A 19,954-nucleotide genomic window follows, 5' to 3' on the forward strand; every position below is an offset into this window, starting at 1 on the left:
AAAGCAAATCGACTTACAGGATGGGCATTCGAATCCACAACGGGAAAACGAATCTTACTCAACTGGGGACACAAACCCAAAGAGTGCACGAGATATAATATCCATTACCGACAGACCGTGGATAAGAAACTCGCATGAGATATATTATCTATTACCGTCAGAACGTAGATAATAAACTCGCATGGTAAGAAACACCAGAGATACCGGTTACTGGGTATATAATAGGTGATCTACCGAAACGTGGATTGGATTTCACTTCCAAAACACTCATCATCCAGAACACAAACTGGTTAAAGGATGGATATTCGATTCTACAAAGAATACGAATCTTGCTCAGTTGGGGAAAATCAACAAAGGATTCCAACTAAAGAGCGCATGAGATATATTATTCATTACCGGCAGACCGTGAATAATATACTCGAAAGGAAAAGACACCAGAGATACCGGTTACTGGGTATATAATAGGTGACTATCCAAAAAGAGAGAGACAATCGATACCAAGCATCCGGGTAAACGAAAGACAACTCAAAGGGATAAATTGCAAGCATCCGGCAATTATCCAACAACAAAGAAATATTCGACTCCGCAAAGGGAAATAACGAATCTTACTCGACTAGGGAAACGCAAAAGGCTTCGACTGAAGAGTGCATGAGATATATTATTCATTACCGGCAGACCGTGAATAATATACTCGCATGGAAGATTATCCACAACCGGTAACTGGATTAATAAAGGATAAATCAACCGAAAAGAAAGGCATCGGGATACCAAACTAGGTATATAATGATGACCAATCAAAAAGAGCAACAGACATTACCAACAAAAGGGTAAATGAAAGGCGATCCGCTGAGGATAAATTGCAAGCATCCGGCAATTATCCACAGGGACTAGCCGGGGATGTATTGGTATACAACCAATGATCCGGGGAACAAATCACTAGCAAACGGTGAAAGGACCCACTGGGGATAAAATTGCTAGCATACGGCAATTATCCACAAAAACTTGCTAGGGATATAAGTGCTGATCTGAGCAACTTATACAAGCAAAGGAAAATCAACATCAAGAATAGATGAAGATAACCACAAAATTAGGGTTTACATCTACCGAATACGGGGTAGAAGACCAACAACTCCGCGTGGGGATAGAACAAATCACAAATCCGCACGGGAAACCAAAATAGGGTTTATAACAAACCACAAACTGCTGAAGAGCAGGAAAATAGGGTTTACAACTACCAGTATGAAGTAGAAAACCAAAAACTCTGGCTGGAGAATAAAAGGTGTATAACCACAAATTCTGTTAAGAAAGCCAGGAAGAATAGGACTTATAACTACCGGTATGAGGGTAGAGGCCCAAAGACTACTCCACTGGGGAACAAGACATTGACAAATAGCCGATTCGGGAATAATCCGAAAAGACGGACTGAATCAAGACACGTCCTAATGAGGATGTAACTCAAATAGGAAAATCCATCCCAATATATGTGTTGGAAGGAAACGGAAGAAACCATCATCCACGAGGATATATCTCGGTGGGGAATTGCAGAAGGAAAGACAACATTTCCTGCCTATGGGGTTGACTCTATATGGAGAGATTTATAACACCCGACATCTGCTTGGGGAGATCCATAAAGAGATCTATATTACCCGTTGCAGGAGACACGACAAACAAAGGATGCATGGCGAGAAATGCAACATGAATATCTGAATGTTTATGAATATGCATGAATATGCGTGATTTATGTTTGACGAATGCTGACAAAACAGACAATTCTAACACAAACAGGTTCAGGAACTGAACACCCGGTATTATACTTCCAGGGGAAAAACCAGCTGGAGAGCCAATCTGCGGAGATCTACATGCTGTAAAGCAAAGATCTGCAGGTACCGCTGAAGAAACAGAGGATCAGAGATATCAGGAAACAACCCAATCAGAGTACAGAAAGTCACAACGGGCGATACGGCCACCAAGACGAATCTGTAGGGGAACAAGAGAAGTCCCAAAGCATCTGCAGGGGATCCCAGTGTCAACTGAGACACAAAAAAGTGCATTGCACAAGCACAAACTGCTGTAGAAGCAAATCCACATAACTCCGCTGGGGGACAACCCACTGGGGGAGAATGAATCATCCAAGTAGAATCTAACTGCATAAGCAACTCTACTGGGGAAAACTGTCGGCTACTCTCTTGGGAAACAAACCACTGAGAGAGGACAGATCAAACAAGCAGATTCTGCAATGAACCACTCCACTTGGGGAGAATATACAAAGCAAACTGACCACAACAAGTAGATTATGCGATACAAGCCACTCTACTGGGGATCACAAACAGTCAGGAAATCAATCCGTTCACTGGAGGCTAGAGCCATCATCCAACCATACTGGGGATTGAAGGAGTATTCAACGGGCGAAACTGCCACAACAAACATCCTGGAGACTAGGCTGAGGAAAAGATGGTTGAAATATACTGGGATATCAACCCAATCAACCGCTGTATAGGAAAATAAATCCTACTCTGCTGAAGAGAAAAACTCTGATGGAGAGATAGCAACAATTCCACAGACGACTTTGCCGGGGAAAGGGTAAAGTACCGGGTATCAAACCACTGACTTACCGGGTCTTCAAAAAGAAAGCGATCGTGCTGAAGAAAACAGACAACTCCGCTGGCAACTGCACTGGGAAGAGTGACAACAACTCTGCTCGCGAATCCGATGGGGATATCAATAACATCTCTACTCGCGACCCTGGTGGGGATGTTAATAACAACCCTACTTGCGACTCAGAGGGGAATATCAATCAATCAGTTATACTCATGACTGCGCTGAGGAGACAAATAAAGTCTGGGGGTATGCGACCCAACTGGAGAAAGTGACGGGGCACCAAGGTGATAAACCATCAACCACCGAAACTTCTACAAGAAAAACACCCATGCTAGGGGAAAACTGCTGCTGGAGAAAACGAAGTCTTCAACAACACTCTACTTGCGACTATACTGGGGAACAACCCCAACAACAACTCTGTTTGAGGAACAACCTCAACAAAGATCTGAAGAAAGAAGATACAACCAAACCAGGAATATGAACAAATGTCTTACCTGTTGGAGATCGTGCCACCCTCGGGAGAGCACTGAGATATTCTTGAGTATCCTTTCAAATCTTGTGAATGTTCACTTTGTTTAGAACAAAAATTTTGAAAAAAATTTTGATTTGTTTAAAACAATGACATTTTATCAATTTAAAACATGCAAAACATTTGTTGAGTCGAAACAAATAAGAGTGCAAATAATTGGATAAAAAGCTCAAATTAATTTGATAGAATGGTAGTCTGCAAATGGCAAGACTCCATAGATCTGTACAAATTTGAAATCAGTGATATATATTGGAAGAGGGCTACATTGAACATAATGATCCTTTCTCTACCAATTTGAATCTCGATGTATCCGAAGCTTTGGTTGACGACGAATCGAGAATCTTCTGACGAAATGCCGGCTGATGAACCAGAAAGTCTTGTCAGGATGCAGTTACTTGCCAAATCCCTAATTTTTGCCTAGATTGCCCCAGAGTGAGGTACTCAATCTAGCGGGATGCAAATATTCTTTTTTTTTTTCAAAGTCTCTAATTTTTGCCTGGATTACCCTTGCGGGTTCTCCACCGAGACGCTCATTTTTGCCTAAGCCGCCCTTTCGGGTTTTCAACTTAGCGAGCTATTCTGTTCTTTTTTTCATTTTTTTTTCATTTGCATATACTTTTTTTTTTCTAGGCAAAGTATCTCTTAACTGCATCTGAATTCACAGGACGAGTGAAATCCTCCCCATCCATTGTTGTAAGCATCAAAGCTCCGCCTGAAAAGGCTCTCTTAACAACATATGGACCCTCGTAGTTTGGAGTCCACTTGCCCCTGGAATCGGGCGCGAAAGACAAAACTTTCTTGAGCACAAGGTCACCTTCTCGGAACACTCGAGGCTTGACCTTCTTGTCGAATGCTTTCTTCATTCTCTGCTGATATAACTGACCATGACACATGGCAGTTAATCGCTTCTCTTCAATTAAATTCAACTGGTCATAACGACTCCGAATCCATTCAGCATCAGTCAACTTGGCTTCCATCAAGACTCGCATTGATGGGATCTCCACCTCTACTGGGAGAACGGCTTCCATGCCATAAACAAGAGAGAAAGGGGTTGCCCCTGTTGAAGTGCGTACAGACGTACGATATCCATGTAAAGCAAATGGCAGCATCTCATGCCAATCTTTGTACGTGACAGTCATCTTCTGGATAATTCTCTTGATATTCTTGTTAGCATCTTCAACAGCCCCATTCATCTTAGGTCTGTAAGGAGAGGAATTATGGTGTGCAATCTTGAATTCAGCGCACAACTCATCCATCATCTTGTTATTCAGATTGGATCCATTATCGGTAATGATCCTTTCTGGCACACCATAACGGCAAATCAACTAGTTCTTGATAAACTTCACAACCACCTGTCTGGTTACATTCGCATACGACGCGGCTTCAACCCATTTGGTGAAGTAATCAATTGCTACGAGAATAAACCGATGTCCGTTGGACGCTTTCGGCTCAATCATGCCAATCATGTCGATTCCCCACATAGAGAAAGGCCATGGTGATGAAATCACATTCAGGAGTGTCGGAGGAATATGAATCTTATCCGCATAAATTTGACACTTGTGACATTTCTTCACATACTTGCAACAGTCAGACTCCATTGTCAGCCAATAGTAGCCTGCTCTCAACATTTTCTTAGCCATGGCATGTCCATTGGAATGAGTACCAAATGAACCCTCATGGACCTCAGTCATCAATAGGTTTGCTTCGTGTCTATCCACGCATCTGAGCAAAACCATATCATAATTTCTCTTATACAGCACTTCTCCACTGAGGTAGAAGCTGCCTGACAATCTTCTCAAAGTTTTCCTATCTTTCATAGATGCCCCAGGCGGGTAGACCTGGTTCTGGAGGAAATTCTTGATATCAAAGTACCAAGGCTTGTCATCTTTTACTTCTTCAATTGCAAATATGTGAGCGGGTCTGTCCAAGCGCATCACAGTAATATTGGGAACATCATTCCACCATCTGACAACTATCATAGAAGCAAGCGTTGCAAGGGCATCTGCCATCCGATTATCCTCTCGAGGAATATGATAAAATTCAACTTCTGTAAAGAACGTTGAAATTCTCCTTGCATAATCTCTGTATGGGATGAGACTTGGTTGATTTGTCTCCCATTCACCCTTGATCTGATTGACAACCAAAGCTGAATCGCCATAGACATCAAGATATTTGATTCTCAAGTCAATGCATTCTTCAAGTCCCATTATACAGGCTTCATACTCCGCCATGTTATTCGTGCATTTGAAAGTTAGCCTTGCTGTAAACGGAATGTGCGATCCCTGGGGATTAACAATTACTGCCCCAATTCCATTTCCATATTGATTAACAGCGCCGTCAAACACCATCGCCCATCTGGAACCAGGTTCCGGACCTTCATCAAGTGTAGGCTCATCGCAATCTTTCATCTTCAAATACAGAATTTCTTCGTCAGGGAAGTCAAACTGAACAGACTGATGATCTTCAATCGGCTGGTGCGCTAGATGGTCAGCCAAGATACTACCTTTGATAGCTTTCTGAGCTCGATACTCGATATCATACTCAGACAATAACATCTGCCAACGGGCAATCCTCCCAGTTAAAGCAGGCTTCTCGAAGATATACTTAATTGGATCCATTCTGGATATCAACCAAGTTGTATGATTTATCATGTACTGGCGCAAACGCTTAGCAGCCCAAGCCAAAGCACATCACGTCTTCTCAAGCATAGAGTACCGAGACTCACAATCAGTAAACTTCTTACTGAGGTAGTAGATAGCAAACTCCTTCTTCCCTGATTCATCTTGTTGACCGAGTACACAACCCATCGAGTCTTCAAGAACTGTTAAGTACATAATCAGAGGTCTTCCTTCCACAGGCGGAGACAAAATCGGAGGTTCGGACAGATAATCTTTGATACTGTCGAAAGCTTTCTGGCAATCCTCGGTCCAATCATGAGACTGATCTTTCCGGAGGAGCTTGAATATCGGCGCACATGTGGCAGTCATGTGGGATATCAATCTGGAAATGTAATTCAAGCGGCCAAGAAAACATCGGACTTGCTTCTCAGTTTTGGGTGTAGGCATCTCCTGTATTGCTTTGACCTTTGCAGGATCAACCTCAATACCTCTTTCACTTACCACAAAACCCAACAACTTGCCGGAACGGACTCCAAAAGTACATTTGTTCGGATTCATACGAAGTTTGAACTTCCTCAAACGCTGAAAAAGCTTCAACAAATGCTCAATATGCTCAACTTCCGTTCGGGACTTAGCAATCATATCATCAACATAGACTTCTATCTCCTTGTGCATCATATCATGAAACAAGGTAGTCATAGCTCGTTGATACGTGGCTCCGGCGTTCTTCAAACCGAAGGGCATCACTCGATAACAGAATGTTCCCCAAGGTGTGATGAATGTTGTCTTCTCCATATCCTCTGGTGCCATCTTGATTTGATTATATCCGGAAAATCCGTCCATAAAGGAAAAGACTTTGAATTTGGCTGTATTGTCTACCAACATGTCAATGTGTGGTAGAGGAAAATCGTCTTTCGGGCTAGCCTTATTCAGATCTCTGTAATCAACGCACATACGGACTTTTCCATCCTTCTTAGGAACAGGCACAATGTTGGCCACCCATTGAGGATATGTCGAAGTCACCAGAAACCCCGCATCAATTTGCTTCTGAACTTCCTCTTTGATCTTTACTGCCATATCTGGATGAGTTCTTCTGAGCTTCTGCTTCACAGGCACGCACTCAGGCTTCAAAGGCAGGAAATGTTGCACAATATCTGTATCTAAACCCGGCATGTCTTCATAGGACCAAGCAAAGATATCTGAATATTCTCGTAGCAAGCTGATCAAATCTTCCTTAACAGACCCTTCAAGAAGTGCCCCAATCTTTACCAGGCGAACACAATCCTCAGATCCCAAGTTGACTGTTTCCAAGTCTTCAAGATGCGGCTGAATGATCTTCTCTTCGTGCTCAAGGAGACGGGTGATCTCATCAGGAATCTCTTCAACATCATCTTCCTCTGCCTCAAATACAGGGAATTCAAAATTGGGAGATGGCGTTGGATCATTATGTTCAATGGGTTTTAGGATCAACCTGCATAATGATTTTGGTTAAGAGAAAAACTTTAGAATTTAATCAAACAAATCATTATGCAGATGAAAGATGTTGCTTTTATTGCTTTTGTTTTTGTTTTTATGGTTTTTTGTGATCACTGATTTCATAAAGAAAAGCAAAAAGTGAAAACAAAGGGAAAACAAATGTTTAACAATGCAAAAATTGAATGAAAACATCATTGTATATATGCTTTGCCAACAATGTCATCACTTCTCCTTTTGGCATGGGAGAAGGGTTTTAAACAAAATGAACAATTACTCTGATCTATGGATAACTGTAGGAACATCCACAGCGACCCAATTGTGGCAGACACCACCAGGAATAACAAAATTGTTCAAGTCTTCTGCATCCTCTTTCAAGATAGCAGCAGCCTCTTCTTCAGGTTGATCAGCATGGATGAATCCTCCACTTGCGAACAAACCTTGCTCATTGCATGCCCCAGAACCATAGCCAATGCCAGCCCGGGATCGGTTATCTTCAAGTTCAAGCACTTTCCCTAATCCAGCAACTGCACCACATTCAATGGCCAGCTTAGCATCTCGGTAGGAAGTGAATGAAGGAGACTTCTTCTCGATTGGTTCATCAATAGATAAAGCTTGGAACTGAGTTCCAACTTCATCCTCAACATCAATGTACGAGAAAGAAGACAGATGGCTAACCAGGAGAGCCTTTTCTCCCCCTACTACGACCAATTTCTTGTTTTTCACAAATTTTAGCTTCTGGTGTAGGGTGGATGTCACGGCGCCAGCCTCGTGAATCCATGGTCTGCCTAAGAGACAGCTATACGATGGGTGGATGTCCATTACTTGGAAAGTAACCTGGAAATCACTTGGTCCTATCTTGATTGGGAGATCAACTTCCCCAATCACGGTCTTGCGCGACCCATCAAAAGCTTTTACAACAACCCCACTCTGCCTCATAGGAGGCCCTTGATATGACAGACGAGAGAGTGTGGATTTTGGCAATACATTTAAAGATGATCCAGTGTCTACCAACACATTGGACATTGCATCAGATTTGCAATTCATAGAGATATGTAAGGCCATGTTGTGGTCTCTTCCCTCCTCAGGGAGATCAGCGTCACAAAAGCTCAAGGTGTTGCAAGCGGTAATGTTTGCAACAATACTATCAAATTGCTCCAGGGTGACGTCGTGATCGACATACGCCAGATCCAAGACTTTCTGCAGAGACTCCCTATGAGGTTCTGAATTCAGCAATAGAGAAAGAATAGAAATCTTGGAGGGCGTGTGTAGAAGCTGGTCTACAATGTTGTACTCACTCTTTCTGATGAGCCTCAGCATCTCATCAGATTCTTCATCAACAATGCCACTTGGGCCACCTGAAGAAACAGGAGTCTTTTGTACAGATGAGGAGGGTTTGGCAGCATCAAGTGCCGGATTCTGAACATTCACGGCTATTCCCACAGGACGCTCAACAGTATCAGAAACAGTAGCCTTTGGAGGCGCAGAAAATACACGACCGCTTCGGGTCAACCCACTGACATCAGCAACAGTGGTTACAGAAGTGGAAGGCAAAGGTACTTCGACCCCATCCTGGACAGCAACAGGATTGTACCGGAATGGCACAGCTCGATCAGATGTATAAGGCACGGGGCCTGCTGGTTTGATAATCAGAGAAGGTGAAGCCTTCGACTTGTTGCTATTGTAGCGAATAACAACCGGCTCTGGCAGCTTGAACACTGGCGAGATGACATTCACTTCAGGTTCAACTACATCAACATTGCGATTTTGGAGAATCTCAATGGTACCTTCATTCAACAACTGTTGAAGCTCTCGGCGTACTTGGTCGCAACCCAAGCGATTAACCGAACAGACACGGCACTTGTCGTGGTTATGCTCCAAATAGCTGTACTGACACAACATCTTATGTAAATCAACCAACGACTGCCTGATGTGGCTGACGTACTTAACCTTGTACTTCCCAAGGCATTCCTGCATCATGTTCACAGACTTCCCATGCGAAGGCAATGGGTTCCTGGTGACGTTCGGGTTTGAGTCTTCAAAACTCAGGATTCCACTTCTCATAAGGTCTTGAACCTTATTCTTCAGCGGGAAACAGTTCTCTACATTGTGACCCGGAGCACCGGAATGGTAGATACAATGCTGGTCTGGTTTGTACCACCATTGCGGGTTTGCAGGAATGGCAGGAGGATCCTTGGGAGAAACCAATTTCCTCTCCAACAAGGAGGGATAAAGCTCTGCATATGTCATAGGAATTGGATCGAAGCTGACCCTCTTCCTATCATAATTCATGTTAGCTTGATTGGTTGTACTTCCACGAGGCTGGTAAGCCTGTTGCTGTGGACGCTGCTGTTGCTGATACTGCGGTTGCGGATATTGCTGCTGATGCTGATATTGTTGAGCATTATCCTTGAATACAGGCGCTACATTAGCCACCTGGTGTTGATGTCTGGAATGTCGTGCAGGCTTCCTCTGAACAGAGGGTCTTCTATGTTTCGGCTGAGACTGCACCGCATGCGCTTCGCCTTCTTTCCTCTTAAACGCCCCATATCGTTTAGAGGAAGAACCATCATCTTTAGCCAATCGTCCTTCACGGACACCTTCTTCGAGACGCATCCCCATGTTCACCATCTCGGTGAAATCAGAGGGAGCGCTTGCCACCATTCGTTCATAATAAAATGAACCAAGAGTCTTCAGAAAGATCTTGGTCATCTCTTTCTCTTCCAACGGTGGAGTGATTTGAGCTGCCAGCTCACGCCATCTCTGGGCGTACTCCTTGAACGACTCTTTGTCCTTCTGTGACATAGACCTGAGCTGATCTCTGTCAGGCGCCATATCAACATTATACTTGTATTGCTTGACGAAAGCTTCGCCAAGATCGTTGAAAGACCGGATGTTGATACTGTCCAGGCTCATGTACCATCTGAGCGCAGCACCAGACAAACTGTCTTGAAAATAATGGATCAAGAGTTGATCATTATCAGTTTGTGTTGACATCTTCCTGGCATACATGACCAGGTGTGCTAATGGACAGGTGTTCCCCTTGTACTTTTCAAAGTCTGGGACCTTGAACTTGATCGGTATTTTAACACCGGGAACTAAGCAAAGTTCGGCCGCTGATTTGCCGAAGAGATCTTTGCCACGGAGAGTCCTCAATTCCTTTCTCAGCTCAAGGAATTGATCGTTCATTGCATCCATCTTTTCATGAACATCTGAGCCCTCAGAAGCCTCAGAGTGATAGATGGTGTCGTCTACCCTAGGCATGGTATGCACGACAGGAGGAGCGGGAACAGGGACCGGGCTAGATGCCGACATTTGAGCAAATGTTGGAGCTGGCAGATCAGGCATGAAGCCTGGAGGCATCCCCCAAGGAAAACCGGGAGGCATGGCATTGGGCTGATGGGCGCTGACAGACACCGTTGAAGTAGCTACCTCAGAAATAACCGTCCGCTGAACGGGAGTTGCTGGCTGTTGAGCAGGCTGATTCTGAGCAGCAAGGAGTTGCTCCATCAAAGCGCCAAGTCTGGCGACCTCGTCTCTTAGACTTTGGTTCTCTTGCTCCAACTGTTCCATGATTCTGGCAGAGTTGACCCTTGTATAATACCGGTGAGTCAGCTTGTCTTCAAAATAAATGAAGAACAGAGGTTAGAACCAGAAGACCAGAAACAAAGGAGTACCTGCTTATGCAAGAATGATGCATGAAATGCTTGTGCAAATGCTTTGTTTTCAAGGAACCCTTAGGGTGTTGTTTGCAATATTTTGAATATTTAGACATTTTAATTGCTCATGGAAAATTTTTCATTCAATATATCAAAGCAAAGAAATACAGCATTTTTGATTTATTATTACAAAGAGAAAAGGTAAATGACATCCTATGGATCCCTAACAGCTCGGGATGCTGGAAGACGAGAAGTGCACAACTTCTTGATCTCTCTCTCATAGGCAGCCTCCATATCAGCTTTCTCCTTAGCAAGTCGATCATACCTCCTCTTCCAAAATTTGGATGACTGAGGAAGCAGAGAAGTCCAAGTGTCGTTCGGATCGTCGATCACTCGGTGCTCGAGAAATTCAATCATAGCATCCTTCTCCTTGAGCTGCTGCAGCAATTCCTCCCTTTCACGGATCCAGGCACGCGAAAGGTCTTCTTCTCTCAACTCCTCTACACGTTGGGTAGGGAGGGTTGAAGGCCCAGCCACATCCAACAGTGTAGGTCTCGGATGATCGTACGGCATTAGGTAGGTGGCAGCTCTCTGTCTGACCCAAGAGGTGTATGGCTCCAAAGCAATGCAGTTCTTCGGACCCAATTCATTCCTACTCTTCTTGTGAATACTGCGCCAAGCACGGACAAATCTGGCTTTCAGGCCTTGGGGATCTTTACCCTCCTGGAAAAACGCGCCTTCTAACAGAATGTTATTAGGTTTATCTTTCAGGGGGAACCCAAGCTGACGACGTGCAAGAATAGGATTGTAGGTAATCCCACCACATGTGCCAAGAAGAGGCACATTCGGGAATTCCCCACAATAATCGATGATCTGGACGGTATCATACACGCGATCATACCAGGTGATATCATCATTGGTGAGAGACATGAGTCTCTGAGACCACCGTAGACATCCCTTGTTCTCCTTGAAAGCAACTGTCTGCGGCAAGTGCGAAATAAACCACTTGTACAGCAGGGGTAAACAGCAGACAATAACTCCTCCATTCTTCATATTCCTCAGATGCAAGGAGACATACGCATCACCCAACAAGGTCGGAACTGGATTAAGGACTGAGAAGATCCTAATGGCGTTCATGTCCACGAACTTGTCGAAGTTGGGAAATAGCACCAATCCATAGATGAGCAGCACAAATAGAGCCTCAAAGGCATCCTCACTCATGGCCTTCCCATAAAAGGTAGCTTGGGCAATGAGGAACTCGGAGGGAAAACCCTGAATTCCGCCTTTGGTAGTCAAATTAGCTCTAATCAGGTCTTCATCTATATGCAACAGGCTGGAAATCTCTCGAGCAGATGGAATACTCTCTAGGCCACTGAACGGCACTTGATCCAGAATCGGAATCCCAATAAGATGAGAGTATTCTTCCAAAGTCGGCAATAACTGGAAGTCTGGAAATAAGAAGCAATGATGCAACGGATCGTAGAACTGAGCCAAGGTACTCATCAATCCTTCGTCAACCTGAGTGGTGAGCAGAGGTAGAAGCTTCCCATAGCGAGCTTTGAAACCCAAGGGATCTAATACATACGATGTCAGATTCCTTAACTCTTTTACATCGGGCTGCTTGAAGCTGTACTTTTTTGTATACCTCTTTGGTCTTTCCATGTCTGAAAATTTTGCAAATAAACCCTTTAAGTTCCTTGAAAATTTTCTCTTTTGATGACATGAATGCGGACGAATGCGTGAATGTATGAATGCAACAAACACACTCAAGGATCAAACAAAGCACACCAAACAAAGGTCGTGGGAAAGCTCTATGTATCCCTAATATCAATCATCCATTTTGGTGGATTTAGGTTTTCACCTTATCGACACCCAAGTTCCATTGATATTAACGGTACATGAACCGGTTCAGACATTCTTAATATCAACCAGCCGCTTTGGTGGATTTTAGGTTTTACACCTGATCCGGGATCCATTGATATTAACAATGTTTGAACGACTCAACCACGAATCACGGGTTTGTTGAGAGTCACGAGCATGGGGTCTTGGTTAAGAACCACCCAAAGGGAGTGTACTAGGGTTTAAACCTGCCAGACATGTTCTATCAGAGGTTCCCATAATCATCGTTCCATCTTTCGAATATTATCGGAGGAACGAATACTCGTATTCCAAGAATATTCTCAAGAGAAACTCTTATGAGTGTAGTATCGCGTAACAATCGTGTCAGAACTGACATCTGAACGACCTCCGCACTACGTTCCTAAAAATAGGCCAAGATGGGTTTGGTAAACTAAGGTCCTTGGCTTCTGCGGAACATGATTGAAAGAATAATGCCTAACCACAAATAACTTGTGTGACATTATTAATCCAACATGACCTCCACCAAGTGAATGGACTCGCAAGTCAACTGGCTAAGGAATACTCCACACCAATCGACAAGACTATGCCATTCTCCTATCCTAGAGTGCACTCGAGTTCGGGTATAGAACTCATCTCACAGATCACCAAAGCAAACAGCAAATGTATATCAAGCAATTCACACATTACAATCAATACAGTGATCCCAAATTGTACAAAAATATGTCATATAACAAATAACAATATAGCACAACAAGGGTGAAAAGTAGGCAACACCACCAAGGATTCTGGTGAGATTTCCCCAGCAGAGTCGCCACTTTTCTGTAGCGGTGTATTCGTCGCTATATGATCTATCGATTAAATCATAAGCAAGGGATACAATGAAATTTCGAGTCGCCACCGCACTTTTATTTATCCAAAGGACTGGCTAAAAAGCGAACAAAAGCCTAAGAAGTTTTACACGTAGAAAACTAATAAAAAGATCAGAGAGTCTGGGTAAGGGGTAAATTACGCAATGGGAAGGTGTTAGGCACCCACTACGTCCTAGGTACTCCTAGGGAGCCCTTTTCACACTTGTTGTACTAAATTGTTATTTGTTATGACATAAGTATTGTGCAAACATGATTGGGATGATGAGAAAAGAATGTACAATTTTATTATTTTTGTGTTCGAACGGATGAACCCGCTGCCTACGTACCTTCCATCAAAGGTAAGGATCAAAACGCCGTAGTTCGGCTAAAAGATTTCCAAAAGTTGGTGGATTCAGTTTTAAACACAAGCACTGAGGCTTTTCATTATCAATGGGAGAACACTCGACCAAAAACAACATCCACCATGCGAGGATAGCTTCGACGTACTAGAGGGGTTAGCCCTGTTTTCAGTACGGAAGTCTTACTGTCGACTCACTAAGGATAGGCAAGATTTACATCAACCACAATGATAATTGAAACCTATGGCTAATGCATGAAAAGATTAACAATGGACAAAGCCAAAACAATTGAGTGGGTGAAGTTAACTGATTATGATTATGAAATGGAGTCAAAGTATGATTAAGATTAATTCAAAAGGAGTATTATGAAATGGAGTTTGAAAAAAAAGTCAAGGACTTGGGGTCCAGGTTTTTAGTTAGAAAACATGAAGATGTTTGCACAACACTTATGTCAAATTTGAAATCAAAGTGTGAAAAGGATTAGGACATAATGAATGATGAATGGATGAAGATGGATCGTAAAACTTCTTAGAAGGTTCACTTCTTGAAATCATATGGGAGATGATTCAAGTGTGTCCTTTGGAATAGCAATGGATAATAACAAGCAAGAAAGTCAACAAAAGCGGATATCGGATGCCAATCACTGGGCTTATACCAATCTCCTAAAATAAAACTGGATATCAGATGCCACTCAATGGACTTACACTAATCTCCACAGAAGAAAACAAGAGATGAAACACGAAAGTCAACTGCCAATCTATCTGGACTTAGGTTAACTCCACGGATGATCACAGGAAAACCAAAGCCACATTACAGGGACTTACAATGGATCCTCACATACAAGAACAAAAGCAACAATATGATCACAGGAATGCAAATGCCAACTTACAGGGACTTATAATTGCAACCTCTCATACAAACAGATAAACCAACTTATGATCACAGGAAAGCAGATGCCAACTTACAGGGACTTATAACTGCAACCTCACATACAAATCAAACAGATTAAATTATGATCACAGGACAACAGATGCCAACTTACAGGGACTTATAACTGTATCCTCACAATCAAACAAACAAAACAACAGAAGATATGAGTGACCAATGAGGTCTTACACTCTATCCTTCCATATCCTAGGAGCATCAGCCAATGCAATGGACTTACAAATGTCCTCAATGGGTAAACAACAATGACAATATCACAAAGACAAATGAGATGATTGTGCATTAATGGCAATTGATGATGATAAATGCATGAAGCATACAAGCAAACATGTGCATATGAAGCAATCAATCAATCAATGAATATCAAACAGCACACTCTATAGCCAAACAAGGAGGCTCATACAAGAGGGTTAGGCACTGAGGCCAACTGGAATAGGGTAAAAAGTTGCTCTTAACCTTGCCATTGGGAGGCTAAGGTGAAGCAGATGAAAGGAGATGAGGGGTGTGCCTCATTGCTTCTATCCCTGATCAGGGAGAGCATTTCAGAAAGTGTGGGAGTTCAGAAAGTAGGAACTCTCTCCACATATTATTGACTCGATTGATCTTGGGTTTTTATCTCGATGCTTCAACCATGTAATGGGAGCAAGGAGAGGACACACTGAATAGTAGGGGATAGGCTACTTATCCCTTTGATCTACCAATTGCCTTACTTGAAGGACTTTTCCTGCTTGGGACAATTTTAAACACACACAGGCATTGCCTCTTAAGGAGGACTTCAGACAGTTTGCCCGGTCAAATAACAGACCGGGTCTCCAGACTACATGAAGAAGAAGTAATTATACCTCAAAGCAAATTGCTAAATAGCAAAGCAAAGCAAGTTCAAAGAACTTAAGCAACTAAAGTACCTGAAAAAGTCAAACCAATTAGTAAACAGTTCAACAGTTTAAAACAAAAGGAATGGATAAACAACAGTCAACCACAGAGGGACCAATGTGCAAAGCACAAGACTCAACTATATGAGTCACACCTACAAAACAAGTGTTAGCACATGATATATATAATCCAACTCAATCAAATTTGAATGATCTTTGAGGCATTGGTGCTTAACCTGAAACATTAACTCAATTGTAAGCTCAAAAGACCACTAGGACTAGCCTAGGGTCAAAGATGAAAGAAAAGGTCAAAACAGCAAAGAAAAGTCAACCCAATTCATGTTCAAACATTTAAGAAGCTATCTCAATTGGATCCACACTCATATCATGCATCAATGTCATTTTATGATCAAAAGAATGCAAAGCATGGCAAAAGGAAAGCATAAAAAGGTCAACAGCAAGACCAAGCTCAAAAGCAGTCATAACCAATTCCAAAAATTATGAAATAAATCATACTCAATCACAATCCATATAATAGCATGCATATAAAATTTCAGCTCAATTGGATCATGGGAAGATAGTCAAATAAAATCAGGAAGTCAACACAATTTCAAATGTGCACAATGAAGGTCAACAAACATGGGTCAACTTCAAAAAATCATAACAAATTGGAAACAGATGAGAAATGGATGGGATTAACACCAATGCAAAGCTCAAGATGTCTAGTATGCACATATGAAATTTCATGATCATACAATAAGATATGAGAATTTCACAAAGGATTTGGCAACATGTATCATACAAAGTCAACAATTGACTAGGCAGGGAAGAAAATTCTCAAACAAATTGGAAATTTCACAATTAATTCCAGGAAAAATCACACATCAACTAGACATATAAGAGATCATTCATGCAAAATTTCAAGTTATTTGAAGGCCAGGAAGCATGTGAACAAAAATCATGAAATTGCATATCGTTGGTGTGACACAAATTGTCACACCCTACTTCAGAAAATCATATCCAGCAAACCACATATGATAAATGCATAAACTCTACATGGAAACAAAGGTGAATGTGTCTAGTTTCCCCACAAAAAATTTCAGAACCAAAGGATGCAACATGATCATTTCACAATTGTTTTGGCAACATGTATCATTTTTGGTCACATAACACAAACCCTAGAGCCAATTAAAATCCAATGATCAGAAAAATTATTAAAAATCATGGTAAAATACTAGACATCCAACAGGTCACAATGCAAAAAATCCCATGATTTTTGGAGTTGAATTGGATGAGAAATGAATTGTTGAAGTTGAGTGAAATTTGGAACCAAACATGAACAAAATAAGATGAATGACAAGTCAAAGGTTTGACTGCATGGCATTTTTGTAAATATGCGTTTCATTTATCAAAACGCGGTGTTTAAGCAAGGGAAATGAAATGTTCCCATTGGCTGATGGCCAATGGAACAGTACAAGGGCCAATCGATGCTCAAGTTTCTGGGCAGGCTTAGGGTTTCTACAGCAAGGTTGTTTATCATCATGCTCATCAATCATCAAACAAATTTCAAGTAGAATCAATCACACAGCATGGCAATGGAAATGGGGATATCATGCAACAAAATAACCAACACACACGCATACATGAAGCTGGGTTTTCTGGAAAAAATAATAGGGTTTAAGCAGCAGTATGATCTTCATCACCTTCATGAACTCGAAATTTCGAAATGTCCAGAAATAAGAAGTAAGCATAGCAATGTGATCCCTAGACATCATACATACATAATCCAAGCATAGTTTTCATGAAATCCGCAACATCACAGCAAATCGATGAAAAACAAATTCAAGCATAAAAAATGAAATCCATATTTCTCACAGCATAGTTGATCATTTTCAATGGTTCAAGGTTCATTGGAATCAGCATCAAGAAATCTACCCTAAACATAGCATGATTTTTGAAATAGAGAGGGTCGAGATCTTACTTAATTTTGAAGAAAAGTGTGGAGCAGGTGTTGTTTTGATGGTACAGCTCGAAACAGATGAAGATAATGCTATGGGATGATGAATGCTTGAAGTTATTTGGCTCAGTACAGCTTGGAACTCTTCAAATCTTGTTTCACCATTGTTGGAGCTTGAGGAAAACAGAACAAGAGGCTGCGCTTCAGTTGAGGTTTGATGGTCCAAAGAGCTTCACAAGGTTGTCCAAGTGATGAAGGAAACAAGAATGGCTCGTGGTCTTTGAAGCTTTGAGCAGAAAAATTCCAATCGAGCAAAAATGCAAAATGAGAGAAAAGAGTTTTTTTGTGCTGTAAAGGCTGCTGCTAGGTTTCCAAATGGCAGAAAAGTTGATTTTATATGACTGTTTAAGGTTGCTTAATCATGTGCTAAGCTTGGTTAGTTCAAATGAAGCTATTTGCAAATTACTAATTTTTGACATATGGAAGTGGAGGTGCAAGTCCTGCACGAAATGGGCCTTGAAACATGTCTCAAATATCAATTAAAACAAGTTCCCAATAGCCAAATATGCTGAAAATGTTTAATTCCAAAAGTCAACCTTTGGTCATACTTGAAATGAATAAAGTCAAGCTTAAAAATGCCATTTTGATTGGCAAGGTTTTAGCACATGATGAATGCATTTTTGGAAAGAGGGGATTAAATGGAGCTTGTAGGAAAAAACCCCATCAAATTTGGCCAAAGGAATCATGAGATATGGCTCTTTGAAGTTCACAAATTTTTGAAATTGAATTGATCATATCTTGCAAACCATACATGGGATTTGAGAGTTCTTGGACTTTTTGAAAATGGGAGAACAAGATCTTCAACTTTCATGTTGGGCAAAAATTCATTTGGAGCTTGTATCATGATGCAAGTTGAGGATCAAGAAGTTTCCATTTTTGGCAGTTGAAATTACAGGTCCACTTTCTATTTCTGGAAATTTTCTGTTTGACTTGATTTTCTTCCATGATGAGGTTGGACATGATATATGAGGCTTGTATAGACATGAATGAGCTCCTTCAAATCAATTCTATCCATCAAATCACTGATTAAATCCACTGTTGACCAAGTTTGACTTTTCTAGGGTTTTGCTTGATTGAAGCATTTCTGATGAATTCCAAACCCTGATTCCTTGAGAACTTGATTCCAAATGATGTCCCAAGATATATGAGCTCTTGATTATTGATCATGGTGTCCAAATTCTGCAAGAATGGCCACCATCCATTGCTTTGACTGACTGTTGACTGTCTTTGACCTAATTGCTGATGATTGCTTCAACTGCAAGCAACAAGGTTAGAATGACAATATTTTTGTACTCTGGAATGATAAACATATGAAAGGCAAAGATATACAAATGCAAGGCATGCTTGGTGATCAAGAAATCAACCCACAAGGCAACCTACCCACTAGGAGGGAAGCTAGGGCATGCAGTGATCCTTGAGGCCATGATATGATGTGATATGGGCCATGAGGGATCTTAGGGCCAAAATTGGGGTCTTACAGGTGTCCTTGGGTTCCACATATCTCACAATCCAACGAAACTGCGGCTACAGTATTCGGGTTTATGCACATATGCTCGACTTTGAGGGCTAATGCGTTTATTTTAGCTTGCATCATGTCTATAGAGCTTAGTTCATGCACTCCTCCTTGGGCTTCCTTCTTCTCAACTGTCGCTCGTTCGACTCCCCATGATTGATGGTTTTGAGCCATGTCTTCGATGAGGGCACTAGCTTCAGGGTAAGGTTTATTCATCAGAGCACCGCCTGCGGCAGTGTCGATGGTCATCTTTATGTTGTAATGAAGTCCATAATAGAAGGTTTGAATGATTAACCAGTTTTCTAAGCCATGATGTGGGCAAGCTCGTAACAACTCTTTATATCTCTCCCAAGCTTCGAACAGCGATTCTCCTTGGTTTTGGGTAAATCTAGTTATATGGTTTCGAAGAACGGCGGTCTTACTCGGGGGAAAATATCTAGCAAGAAAAACTCTCCTAAGGTTATCCCAAGTCGTAATGGAATTGGGTGGAAGGGAATCTAACCATGATAGGGCTTTATCTCTGAGGGAAAAAGGAAATAATCTTAAACGTATTGCCTCAGGAGAAGCTCCATTAGTTTTAAAAGTATCTGCTAATTGAAGAAATATTTTTAAATGTTGGTTAGGGTTCTCGGTAGGGAGACCCGCGAATTGTCTCTGTTGCAC

General features: G+C 41.8%; 1 non-coding gene across 1 annotated transcript; it reads left to right on the forward strand.

The window, feature by feature from the left end:
- Window positions 1-19,595: 19,595 nt before the first annotated feature.
- LOC127098854 (small nucleolar RNA R71) lies at window positions 19,596-19,702 on the forward strand. The gene has a single exon (XR_007793539.1). It is a non-coding gene; the product is annotated as a small nucleolar RNA R71 (small nucleolar RNA).
- Window positions 19,703-19,954: the final 252 nt, after the last annotated feature.

The sequence above is a fragment of the Lathyrus oleraceus genome, chromosome 6 (assembly GCF_024323335.1).
Source record: "Lathyrus oleraceus cultivar Zhongwan6 chromosome 6, CAAS_Psat_ZW6_1.0, whole genome shotgun sequence".
NCBI lineage: Eukaryota > Viridiplantae > Streptophyta > Magnoliopsida > Fabales > Fabaceae > Lathyrus > Lathyrus oleraceus.